The following is a 13,650-nucleotide window of genomic DNA, read 5'->3' as shown; positions in this document are numbered from 1 at the left end:
TGAACTGGTTGAACCACCAGAAATTGTTCCAGAAGAATGTAAACCATTCATTCCAAAGGAACAAGCCCAAGAAAATGAGCTTCAACAATCGAAAGTCGTCTCTACTGGTAGATACAGCAACTACATAGAGACTGGACTAAAATTCCCTGATCACAAAAAATATCATCCACATGCCTTTGTAGATAATGGATCGGGATTTACTGTTGCAAAGAGATTTGCTATTCCAGAAGAACTCTGGAAAGAAGATAAGAAAAGAACTGCTACTGGTGTCACCTTTGATGGAAGTCACCTTACCATAAATAAAGTAGCAAAAAATGTTCATATCACCATTGGTGGAGGAACATTTATCATCCACAATGTCTGGCAATCTGAAGGCCAAGGCTCAGATTTCTTGTTGGGAAATGATTTATTCTCCAACAGAGATTTATTTAGGATGAAGAAGCAATAGGCTTCAGAAAAGGAGAACGGGTGTTCTGGGCAGATAGGCTTACTCAAGCCAAAAGTGTAGTAGGACCAAACTTTACTACACAATATCATAGATCGCAACAGAATAGTGGTGATCTTAACGCCTACAAACCCAAATTTTACTCCAAATCAAACAACAAGAAAAATTACTTGTTGAAGAATCTTCCGAATAAGAAGAAGAAGAAGAAGCTAGTTTCATCCATGAGCATAACCTCAAGCATTTCCAGAATAAGCATAAGTCTCAAAAAGTTCTCACTCTTGATAAAATCAAGAAACTACTAGAACAGAATATCGATGTAGACCCTCAGAAGTTTTGGGAAAAAGACCCAGTGGTCTGTGAATTAAGATTACATGACATGAATGTCATTTGTCATGTCAAACCCGTTCCTCAGTACAAAGAGGAAGACAAAAAGAATTCAGAAAAGATATTGAAGATCTCCTGAACAAGAGATTAATTCAACCTTCCACTAGCCTTCATCATGCTCCAGCATTGTACATGAGAAATCATGCAGAAAATCTAAGAGGAAAAGCTAGAATGGTGATTGACTACAGAGATGTCAACAAGAAGACTGTCAAAGATGGTTATCAAATTGCTCAAGTAAGAGTATTGATCAACCATCTCAGAAGAGCTAAAGTCTTTTCAAAATTCCATGCAAAGTCGGGTTTTTGGCAAGTCAAGATGCATCCTGAGAGTGTACCTCTCACTGCATTTGGAACACCACAAGAACATTACGAATGGTTAGTAATGCCTTTTGGTCTAAAACAAGCTCCCTCAATCTTCCAGAGAAAGATGGACAACATCTTCAAACATGTTGCGGAGTTCTGCGTCGTCTACATAGATGACATCCTAGTCTTCTCCAAAAACAGAGAAGAACACATGAAACACCTCCACGAGGTAGTAAAGCTGATAGTTCAAGATGGAATTATCCTAGGAGAAAAGAAAATCTTCTTTATCCTCGATGAAGTTGATTTCCTAGGAATAAACATCAATAATGGAGTAATAAAACTTCAACCTCATATCCTTGAAAAGATCTAGAAATTCCCAGATAGAATTCCTAATGCTAAGAGTCTAGAGAGATTCCTTGGTGTCATAAATTATGGGAGAGATTTCATCCCCAAAATCTCAGGGTTAACAGCAATGTTATCTCCTAAGACGAGTTCCAAAAGAAAATGGAACTTTACAGAAGATGATGAAAAGATTGTGAAGCAGATAAAAAATCTCTGCAAAAACCTTCCTCCTCTACAACAACCAGAGGAAAATGATGAAATTATCCTCCAAACAGATGCGAGTGATAATTATTGGTCCGGTGTTGTTCTGGCAAAAACGCTTGGAACTAACATGAAAAGATCTGCAAATTTTGTAGAGGCAAGGTCAACCCTGCAGAACTAATTGTCCCACAGGAGAAAAAGAAATTTTGGCTGTTAAGAAAATAATTTTAAATTCTCCAGCTTTTCTTGGAAAACCCATTACTGTTCGCACCGATTGTGCTAGAGTAAAGAATTTCAAAAATTTCAAAAATTTCAAACTTGATAAAGCTGCTGATAGAGGAAGATTAGCAAACTGACAATTATTTCTTAACCAATATGATTATGTTGTTGAATTAATTGCAGGGAACAAGAATTATCTTCCAGACGCCTTAACCAGAGAACTGGCAATGTTCAGCCGAAAAGATGACGACGAAGGTCGCAATCCCAGAAGCAGAAGAACAACTGGGAAAGAATATGAAACTTCTGAGGATCCCAAAGAAAAAATCCTCAAAAGATTTCTGATAGGTCCAAGAGGCCTAACCCCAACTGATCAATCCCAGGGTAAAGGATTGGCTAGCCCGTCTCAAACGGCAGACGGTAAAGGCTCATCAAGACTGTTGACGGCTGTTGCTTTGCCAAAAAGCAAACCTACTCCAACTGGAGTAATAAATGTTTTTAATTATGAACTTCAAACTTTTGATGCTCCTGTGTTCAAAATTGGCAGGAGACTAGCTTACCACCAGAAAGCAATTCTGGATAATCTCCTATTTGCCTTTCAGGAAAGAAGCAATGGTCTGATGTTCCCAGCTCTCTTCGCACTTGCTGAAGAACTTTATGAAAATGCTAGACCACAGTTTGAAGAAACTCATATACAGCAGAGTGCTGTTAGAAAATAAAAAATTCACTTCCTTGAAGATCCAGAAAGGGCTTCGCACTTGCTGAAGAACTTTATGAAAATGCTAGACCACAGTTTGAAGAAACTCATATACAGCAGAGTGCTGTTAGAAAAGAAAAAATTCACTTCCTTGAAGATCCAGAAAGTGTTTGGGTCCCTATCATAGCACTAAAAGAATCAGACTAGCATGAATTCCATAGTCTGATAGGAAGTCATAGTTCTGAGGCATGTATTCCTCCAACCCTCTTCATTATTGCAGGACCTTATGTTGGAAGATACTTAGTCAATGTTCAAAGTGAACATCTTCAAGAACACAAGCTCTGGCTTGTTGAAAATGGTTTTGTTCATAATCTTTGGAGCAAAACAAATGATGCTCTCAAGGAATTACCTCCTATCATTGTCAACACAGTCAAAAATGTCAGAAAAAATGACTGTATGCTGAGACTGAAGTTCAGATCCACTCCACCATAATGGATCCAGAAGGCCAACGGTGAAGTTGAATATATTTCTCCTTATCACTATGTGAGAATTATTCAACGAAGATATCTTCAGCCTGCCTGTGTCGGCTATAATGGCCAGCCAAATTCAAGCATTCCATGCATGAAGGCCATGTCCCTTGAATATATCAAGAAGATCATCTCTGAAGATACAAAGAATACCTTCCTAGCAGCAGGAGAAAAAACAATTATCACTGCTTACGATCATCCTGACGTAGTCAGCAGTGACCTCTTTCTATCTCTCACAAGAAAGGAGATAGACTCGACACTGGCATGCTTACAGTGGGTTGAAAGACTTGAAAATGACAACCACTATAAAATGTATGTTGATACAGATGTCGAAGATAATGCAACAACTGCTAGAATGGCCCAGGCAGACAACGACTCCTTTGTCCTTGGCCACAACTCAGAGACGGACGAAAACATGTGAAGATACAGGTGAAGAAAAGCATCAAAATTACAACTGTAGACTTTTAGACTTTTCTAAAGCTACTTTTGCTTTTTCAAAAAGTCAAGAAAAAGACACTTCACCTAATACTTTTCTGCTTTTTCCATCCGACCTCCATTTTCAGGAGCACTCAGAAAAGCTGAAGAGGCACGGAGTTGTTCTGTACATTTTTAGTTTTGAATTCTGATTTGAGTTCCGTTCCCTATATATGGAGCCTTAGTTTTAGTAGAGAGGCATTTGAAAAATTAGAGAAACAAATTCAGAAAAATTGAGCAGAAGAGTCTTCTCTCAAATAGTATATAGCAGTGTGCTTCCCTTTCTTTCTAGTGTGAAGTAGCGTGCTTTCATTACAAGTAAGTATCTGTTCTCATTCTTACAGATAGCTAAACAGCCTTTTGCTGTTTACCTAAGAATGAGGCTCTGAATGTTTAAACATGTCTGTATATTTGAATAAATGAATTCAGGTGGTTGCTCACCCACTTCTTCAACAAATATAGTTGTCATTACGTTTCATTAATTATATTTGTCATTATGTTTCATTATCTAGATGCATGCATCCTGTCGAAATCCAAGGTTTTAATTTTACTATTCACCTAAAAAAATCAGTTTTAAACCAAAAATTAGGATAAGCAGCAGTGATTCCGCCTGTTAAAGTAACCGTTAGGTGAAAAACTTAGGCATGTTGAAGGCTAGTATTGTTTTTGTTTTTGTTGTTTGAAGCAAAGTTCTTTTTGGTTGAATGATATTGCTAAAACCACGGGTCAACATAGGATACAAAAAGCATTATCCTGAAAAGACCTATCCCTATTAGTCTTTTCCTTAAGTAATAGTGTAATACAAGAGTGTTAGGCAGTTGGGCAAAACACAGAAACTTTTTGGGTATACGGGAAAAAACCCTAAAAGAAAAAGGAAAGGAAGTTTCTTCATAAAGAAAGTGATGGCAAGCACCCTTTCTCTCTCTCTCTCTCTCTCTCTCTCTCTCTCTCTCTCTCTCTCTCTCTCTCTCTCTCTCACTTTCTCCGATCACTTTCTTCTTCTTATTTTGCTCTGGTTTTCTGGTTTTTCCCACTCTTCCTTTCTCCAAAAAAACAGCTCACTTCACACAAGAAACACATGATCCAATCTGCAAAGGGATTAGGTCTCTGAGAAGAAAAATGGATCCTCCATTGATCAACGAGGCTTCTTTTTCTGCGATGAACCCAGCGGCGTACAGTGGTGGAGAGAAAGCAGAGCTGCTACTGCGGTGCTGCGTCGGTGTTGCAGCTGCACTCCAAATTGGCTCTGTTTTCTTTAGCCTATCTCTAACGCTTTTGTTTCTGAGAAAGCTGTTATTGTTGTTTGGTCTCTGTGGCTCTGTTTGTGTTTCTGGTTTGGTTGGGATTTCGGTTGGGTGTTTCAGATAGTGTAGCAGCTCAGAAGAAGAACCCAAAAGAACCAAAAGAAGAGAATTGGCGTCTGTGTCAGATAGGTGTGCATTAACCAAAAGAACCCAAAAGAACAAAAAAACACAGCGGAACAGACAGAGTCCAAATTGGATCTCTGCTCTGATACCAAGTCAGAAAGAAAGAGAAGATTGGGAGTTTTCAGATATATTTCTCTTCTCCAAGAATGGATTATATATATACATCAAGTCTGACTAAAAAAACTATATAACTGAATAATATTCCTAATAATTCTATCTAGCTTGTCTACCACCATTGTCATCCACCACTCCACTATTCAGTGTCTGCCACCATTCCACCACTCATACCAACAAATGGGATGTGCTGGGTGCGGAGGTATCGTTCCACCATGGTGAACCAGCCCAAGGCATCTTCGCCAGTGAATCGTGGTAAATCAATCTTGGGTGGGCGAAAATTAGTGGTGGTGGAGTGTGGGACTTGAAATTGAGGAAGGGAGAGATTAGGAGAGATCGTGTGAAGGTAATGAGAAAGTGGGGGTTGGGTGGTTGATGTAATGGTGGAGTAGTGGGGAGGAGTGGTGGAGTACAGGGAAGGTGGTGTGTGAGGGGAGGAAATATGAACTGTGGAAATTCGGGAAGTTGAAGGGGTGGGTGGGATGGGTTATGTTACGGTGGGCCATGGTGAGGCTGGAGCAGAGATGGTGCTGAATGTAATAGTAGGGAGATTGACCTGGGTTTGGGGCAGTGGTTGTTGTCGCTGAGTGAGTGCCTGCACGATTGTGCTTTATAAGGCTACCATTTGGGCTGACATGTGGCTTTGGAAGGAATCTTGCTTTTGGTTAATAGCATCCATCGAGTTGTGGAACTCTCCTTGCAACAGTTCAAAGGAATGGTGGAGTTCTTCCACGGGGGATGACTGTATCTCGTCAGGTTGGTATGATGCAGAAGTAAGAAGGTGGATTTGTTGTGTTTCAGTTAAAGGGGGGACAAAAGCGGAGTTGGTTGGGGTGGTGGAGGGGTTTGAAACTTGCAGGTTTCTTCCTGGAGCCATCTGGCTCTGATACCAGATGATAGGACCGAAAGCTTAAAAATTAAACAAGGTAATGAAAATTGGTAATTCTTTTCTGCCTCACTATCCATCTTAGGGATGGCAAAAATCCCCATCGGGTAGGGTACCCATAGGGTATTCGACTCTAACGGGGAGAAATTCGGGGGAAATCGAGTAACGAGGATGAGGATCCCCAGTATTTGAATTCTGAAATCGGGTATGGGGCGGGGATGATATTTTGATCCTCATCCCCATACCCACCCAATAAGAATTATCTGAAATACATATATATATATATTTTTTTTTTGATATTATTTATAAATAAATATTTATGTAAACTTCATCTTTTTGTCAATATTTAAATTCTATTAATAAATATGTTCAAAAAAAGAAGATTCTTTTAATAAAAGATCTTTATCAACATGTTAATTTCCTTGATTGAAACAAGAAATTTATTTTATTTTGATGTTTGATTTTAACTTCATATTTTACAATCCATAATATTTTATATAATAAATTAGTAATATTGTTAACGGAGATTTGAGCGGGTACGGGGACCTAATCCCCAATGGGGATGGGGACGGGGATGATAACATAGCATCCATGACTGTAAAAGTTAACGAACCTGAAGGAAGAAGAGAGAGCTTACCAGAGAGAGAGAGAGCTTACCAGAAAGAGAGAGAGAGAGAGAGAGAGAGAGAGAGAGAGAGAGAAGTTAGAAAATATCTGAACGTAATTTCAGAAAAATGAGAGAGTACTTCTCTTTATTACAAGCTAGGAATTTATAGTAGTCAACATAAAGCAACCCTAACTAACTTTCCAACCGACTAAAAATTAACAGGCTGTAAATCCTCATGGAGAAATCCACATCAGCATAATGATCTGTAGGAAAGCTAGGAGGGAAATAAGGGAGTATGACGACATGGCTAACACCTTCCCTCAATCTCAGTGGGGGAGAACACACTGAGATTGGTCCAATGCCCTTGAATACTGGACTGTGTAGCCCTTTTGTGAAGATATCTGCGGTCTGCTGTGAAGTAGGAACATATTGTAGCAGAAGATCACGTCTTTGAACACGCTCTCTGACAAAATGGAAGTCATTATCCAGGTGTTTAATCCTTGAATGAAATACTGGATTTGAGCACAAGGCTATAGCAGACAAATTATCACATTTGAGTAGTTGAGGAGCTGGAACACGAACATGAAGATCACAAAGAATGTGTCTAATCCAAGATATGTCAGCTGCAGTATTGGCAAGGGATCTATATTCAGCTTCTGTAGAACTCCTTGAGACAGATCCCTGCTTCTTAGACTGCCATGAAATAGGACAATATCCCAAGTAGACAATGAAACCTGTGGTAGACCTTCTTTGATTTATTTCACCAGCCCAATCAGCATCACAATAAGCAGTAATATATGTTGGAGATGAGCCATATTTGTAGAAAAGACCATTCTTTATTGTTCCTTGCAGATATCTCAGTATCCTTTTCACAGCAGTATAGTGACCATCAGTAGGAGCAGTCATGAACTGGCAAACTGTGTTCACTGCATAGGCTATATCTGGCCTTGTAAAGGTAAGATACTGAAGAGCTCCAACAATGCTTCTATAGAGCGTAAGGTTTGCCAATGGTATACCTTCATCTTTCAACATCTGTGCATGAGGTAAACATGGTGTATTACAATCCCTGCAAGTTTCAAGACCAGCTTTCTTAATAAGCTCTTTTGCATAAGTTTCTTGAGACAAGAAGAATCCTTTCTGCATATGCTTAATTTCAATGCCCAAAAAATGAGATAAGGGACCAAGATCCTTCAAATCAAAGACATCACTCAATTCAGTGATAACAGATGTAATACCTAACTTGTCTGAGCCTGTTATGATAATATCATCCACATATATCAACAAGGCCACAACACCATGCTTAATACTTTTCACAAACAAGCTGGGGTCTGAATGAGAGAATTCAAATCCAAGTGAAGGAAGAAAGTTCGTAAACTTTTCATTCCAAGCTCGAGGGGCTTGTTTTAAACCATAAAGTGATTTTTTCAAGTGACACACATAGTCAGGATGAGCAGAGTCAGAGAAACCTTGAGGCTGATACATGTAAACTTCTTCTTTCAGATCACCATGAAGAAAGGCATTTTTGACATCTAGCTGTCTTAATTCCCACTTGTTTATTGCAGCAAGAGCAATAATCAACCTTACTATACTGTGTCTCACAACTGGACTAAAAGTTTCATCATAGTCTAAACCTTTTTCTTGACTATATCCCTGAGCAACAAGTCTTGCTTTATACCTTGAGATACTTCCATCTGGATTTTTCTTGATCTTGTAAATCGATTTACTACCAACAATGTTCTTAGCTTCAGGTAAAGGTACAAGATCCCATGTGCCTTGCTTTTGAAGAGCATGTATTTCTTCGGCCATAGCACAATCCCATTTTGGAATACTAGCAGCTGCTTTGAAGTGTTTAGGCTCAATAGGATCACATACTTCTAGTACAGTGGTGAATCCACAGAAGTAGGGCAATTCATCTAGGAGATTATGCTGAACTATACAGGAGTATGCACAATAGTTTGGAAAAGCCTTCTGCTTAAAGATACCATTCTTTGCTCTTGATAACATGGAATGACTGTTATGACTATTATAATCTCTAGCAGTATCTTCAATAAATTGCAGCTCATGTGGAAGATCATCAGTAATATTTAGACCAACATTTATACTTTGGCCATCTAAAGTGTCATGAAGATGACCATTGGGAATATCAGGGTGAACTTCACTAGACTGCACCATCACACCATTCTCTTCTTCACTTGCATGACTCAAATCAACATTATTATGTCCATTGTTTACACCAACAACATCATCAGAGGACCTTGCAGAACCAAAAGAGGAACCAGATGAAGATGAAGACTCATTAGAACCACTAGGACCACTAGAACCAATCTCATTATCCCCCCCCCCCCCCAGCCACAGGTGGGGAACCAGCTGAGGGCTGAGAAGAAGACGCAAAGGGAAGCACAATTTGGAACGGATTAGAACGAAGGACAAGCAACACATGGGACTGAGGTGTGGACATAGATGGTGAAGAATATTGAAAGGAAGTACTAGAAGAAGAACATTGTTTGGAAGAAGAACTAGGTGAATGGAAATGGTATGGAAAAATGGTTTCATCGTGCACAATATGTCTACTCATCCACAATTTATTCTTCTCAATGTTATAGCAAAACACACCCTTATATCCCAAAGCATATCCAAGAAAAATACACTGAACAGTTCTAGGATCCAACTTATCCTGTGAATATGGTCGAAGATATGGATAGCAGGCAGTTCCAAAAATTCTGAGAAACTTAAGATCAGGTGCAGATCCAAACAACTCAATATAAGGGGAACACATTTGCAAGGACTTACATGGCATTCTATTGTTGAGATAGCTAGAGTGAGCAACAACATGAAACCAGAACATTTTAGGAAGCCTAGCTGCAGCCATGAGTGTGACACAAGTTTCAACAAGATGTCGATTTTTTCTCTCAGCAACACCATTCTGTTGAGGTGTGTATGGACAAGAGAGAAAATGCAGGATGCCTTTGTGATCAAGGAAATTCTTGAAAGCTTTACTGTTAAACTCACAACCACCATCTGTCTGCAGAGACTGTATATCATAATGGAATTGTGTAGAAACAAAATTGGAGAACTTGATGAAAGTAGACAAAGTGTCTGATTTATTGATAAGTGGATAAATCCACACAAACTTTGTACAATCATCTATAAAGGTAACATAATATTTGAAACCCTCAATAGACAAACATGGGGCAGGACCCCAAAGATCTGAGTGAACTTTCTAAAAAGGAGTTACAGACTTTGACAATGACTCCTGGAAAGGCAATCTATGCATCTTTCCACTCAAACAATGAGAACACATATGAGTAGATCTATCCTTATTAAACTGAACTTGAGACAGAGACAACATCTTAGAAGCAATATCATCAGCTGGATGACCAAGTCTGTGATGCCAAAGTGAAGATTTAATAGTAGCACCAAGGAAGCCACAGTGAGTTGTTGACTGAACAGGTTTGAATCTTGGAGTTTTGAACAAAAATAGACCTTCACCATTACTCTTTCCTCTGTACAGAAGAGCTTTGGACACTTTGTCCTGCACACAGATATTAGTTTCATCCAAGGTTATGAAGCATTGATTATCCCTGCATAACTTGTTAAAAGATAGTAAATTGACTGCCAGACTAGGAACATGAAGCACATTATTCAGATAAAAGGTATGCTTGTCAGGAGTAAGCTTCGCAGCACCAATATGTTTAATACTCAAACCTTGTCCATTGCCAATGGTAATTGAATTGTTGGAGTCATATGGTTGAGCAATGGTGAGGTTTCTCAGGTTTGAAGTCATGTGATGTGTTGCTCCTGTATCTCCAATCCACACCTTTCCACAGTTGCTATGTTGTGAATTGGATAAGCTTGCACCATTCCAATTAGCATGAGCAGACATTGCAGTGAGTGAGGCAGGTGGTTTAGCTCCTTGAAATGAGTAATTGCTCCTATGATGACAGTCAAGAGTAGCATGGCCTTTAAGTCCACAGATTTGACACACAACAATAGACTTTGCAGGATGATCAGCAGGAACATCTGTTCTGTAAAAGCAGTTTACAACAGTGTGCCCTCTCTTACTGCAGATTTGACACTCAGGAGTAATGTCATTGTTGTTCCTGTATTCACCATTATTGGTATCTGCAGGGTTTTGGAAGCATCGACTTGTAATATGCCCTTTTTTGTGACAAATGTGACACTCCATGTTTTGGTAGCAGTTACTTGCAGAATGTCCCTTCTTATTACAAATTTGGCACTCTATCCCACCATAGCTCCTGTTATAAGCACTGCTTTGACCATCCTGTTGAGAAAACTTGCCATTGTTGTTGCTCCATGCAGATTGCTTAGCATTATTTCCACTCCAAGAAGTCTTGCCTTTATCATTCCCAAAGGAACTTGATGATTGCTTGTTTCCACCATCATTTCCTGAGTATTGTGTAGTGTTGGTAGGCTTGTATGAGTGGTTTCTTGCTGCCATTGCAGTCATAGATCCTTGAGGCACAAGTTGGCCTTCAATGTCTCTCTCAGCAGCAAGGAGTTGAGCTCTAAGATCTTTAAGTGGAATTGGAGTATCTCTTGCACGAATGACTGTCTTAATCATGGAGTATTCATCAAGCAGGCCATTGAGAGTCACAACAACAATATCTTCCTTAACAAGATTGACTCCAACTGAGCTTAATTGATCTCTTGCATGTTTGATGCACAGAAGGTATTTATCCACAGAATCAGTACCCTTCTTAATAGTCTGCATATCAGTTTTGAGCTAAATAATATTGGCTCTAGAACAAGTAGAGAACCTTTCTAGTAGAGCATGCCAAGCATCTTGTGAGGATTTACTGCCAACAATGATCTCCATGATCTCCTCATCCAAAGTTGCCATTAGCAAGCCAAGTAATTCCTTATCAGTTTTCTTCCAGGCCTTGAATGCATTAGTAATCTCATTTGTCACAGTCCCTTCATCAGTAAGAACAAAACGAGGTGGACATGGACTGGACCCATCAAAGTAGCCAAACAGATCATTTCGTTCAAGGACAGACTGGAATTGAAAGCTCCACTTCACAAAACTGTTCTCATTTTACCGAACAGTAATCATGCTCAACAAGGAGTTAATTTTAGCTTGTGACATTGCTTCAGAATTGTCAACAATCAACAAGTTATAGTAATTATAACAATTTTCCTTTCAATACTCACACCAAGTTATATCATCTAGATGTTATAAAATCACACTTCCTTCCTTAACTAGAACTCACAGATTATCAACAACTCTTGCAAATTATGACAATCACATAACACATGCAGGTATTGATCAATTATAAACCAAGACTAATTGTTCGGACAATAGCACTCAGCGAAGCTATTTGAAATTCTTGTAACAAACTTGATGCAAGTGAGCGAGTACTCACCAGAGATTGTCATCACGATTTGTAAGCTTGAAACGAAGTAAATAACCTTGATTTCAGAGAAGCAGCTAAAAGCACACCTCGATTTACCAGAAATATGAATTAGTGAAGCTTAAACATAAACTTCAAGTAAAACTCTGCAGAATAAGACTTAGTGAACTAGAAATTTCCAGATCTAGAGCTTCAAAGTATGCATGAGTGAAAACGAAGCCACAGTAGTAGATCTAGAGTTCAATCTCACACAAATCTCACAAACTTCGATAAAACTCTACAGAATAAGACTTAATGAACCAGAAATTTCCATATCTAGAGCTTCAAAGTATGCATGAGTGAAAACGAAGCCACAGTAGTAGATCTAGGGTTCAATCTCACACAAATCTCACAAACTTCGATTGCGGAAGCAAGAAATGAATATAACTACTGTGATAACATAGCAACCGTCCCACAGGTTCATGAGCCGAAGCTCTGATACCATGATAACATAGCATCCATGACTGTAAAAGTTAACGCACCTGAAGGAAGAAGAGAGAGCTTACCAGAGAGAGAGAGAGAGAGAAGCTAGAAAATATCTGAACGTAATTTCAGAAAAATGAGAGAGTACTTCTCTTTATTACAAGCTAGGTATTTATAGTAGTCAACATAAAGCAACCCTAACTAACTTTCCAACCGACTAAAAATTAACAGGTTGTAAATCCTCATGGAGAAATCCACATCAGCATAATGATCTGTAGGAAAGCTAGGAGGGAAATAAGGGAGTATGACGACATGGCTAATAGGGGAATCTCCAGTATCTTATTACGGGAATTAGGGAGGATACGGGGATGGAGAATGAAGTCGGATATGGGGATGGTAATTTAATCCCCTTACCCTCCCCTCCCCATTACCACCCCTAATCCATCTCATACATACATATATAGCCTAGTCTCATAATATTCTTTCCACATGGTGGGCTCGATCAGCCACTTCTTTAGAGCAAGTTCACCCGTAGTCAAGAAAAGGCAAAGTCGAGAAGTCAAGAATTCGACCGGTCAAGTTACTATTCACTGCCACTGGACATGGGTTTACACCCGTTGTTTTTCTTGCCTGGTCAACACTGTTCACTCTTCTTTTCACCCAAAGGCACTGTTCACAAGCGGGTTTCACTGTTCATTTTACTGTTCATCGGTTTTAAAAATTTTTTTTGCTATTAATAATGAATATTTATGGATAATTAATGTCATAATTATACAATTTACTTTTTTCAAAAATATTTTAAGGTAGACAAATTATGAGCCACCGACATTTTATCTTGAAATGAGTGAAAGCACAACCGACAATTTATCTTGAAATGAGTGTAGGCACAACGGACAAATTTCCTTGAAATGAGTGAAGGCACAACCGACACTTTTTGAACGGACCAGATCATTTGCATACTATTCAATCTAATGGTTATTGTTGATGTAATCTTATCTAAAATTTCAGATCAGATTACGTCGAACCAGGAGTGGATACGTGTCCTCGAAGTCTGATCACGTTTTATGTGAAAATTGTAAATAAATTGAGCAAGAGGCAGCACACCATTCCTCACAAGCTGATATTCACAAATCTCATTCGTTTTCATATTCTCCAGATCCAACACATTTCCTCTCCTTCCCTCATTTCAATGAA

At 39.0% G+C, this 13,650-nt stretch overlaps 1 pseudogene; it reads left to right on the top strand.

Annotated features, from left to right (window-relative positions):
- Nucleotides 1-12,768: 12,768 nt before the first annotated feature.
- LOC121052836 overlaps nt 12,769-13,650 on the top strand; it is a 37,966-nt pseudogene continuing 37,084 nt past the window's right edge.

This window comes from Rosa chinensis, chromosome 1, assembly GCF_002994745.2.
Source record: "Rosa chinensis cultivar Old Blush chromosome 1, RchiOBHm-V2, whole genome shotgun sequence".
Taxonomy (NCBI): domain Eukaryota; kingdom Viridiplantae; phylum Streptophyta; class Magnoliopsida; order Rosales; family Rosaceae; genus Rosa; species Rosa chinensis.
This window is presented reverse-complemented; position numbering and strand designations above follow the sequence as displayed.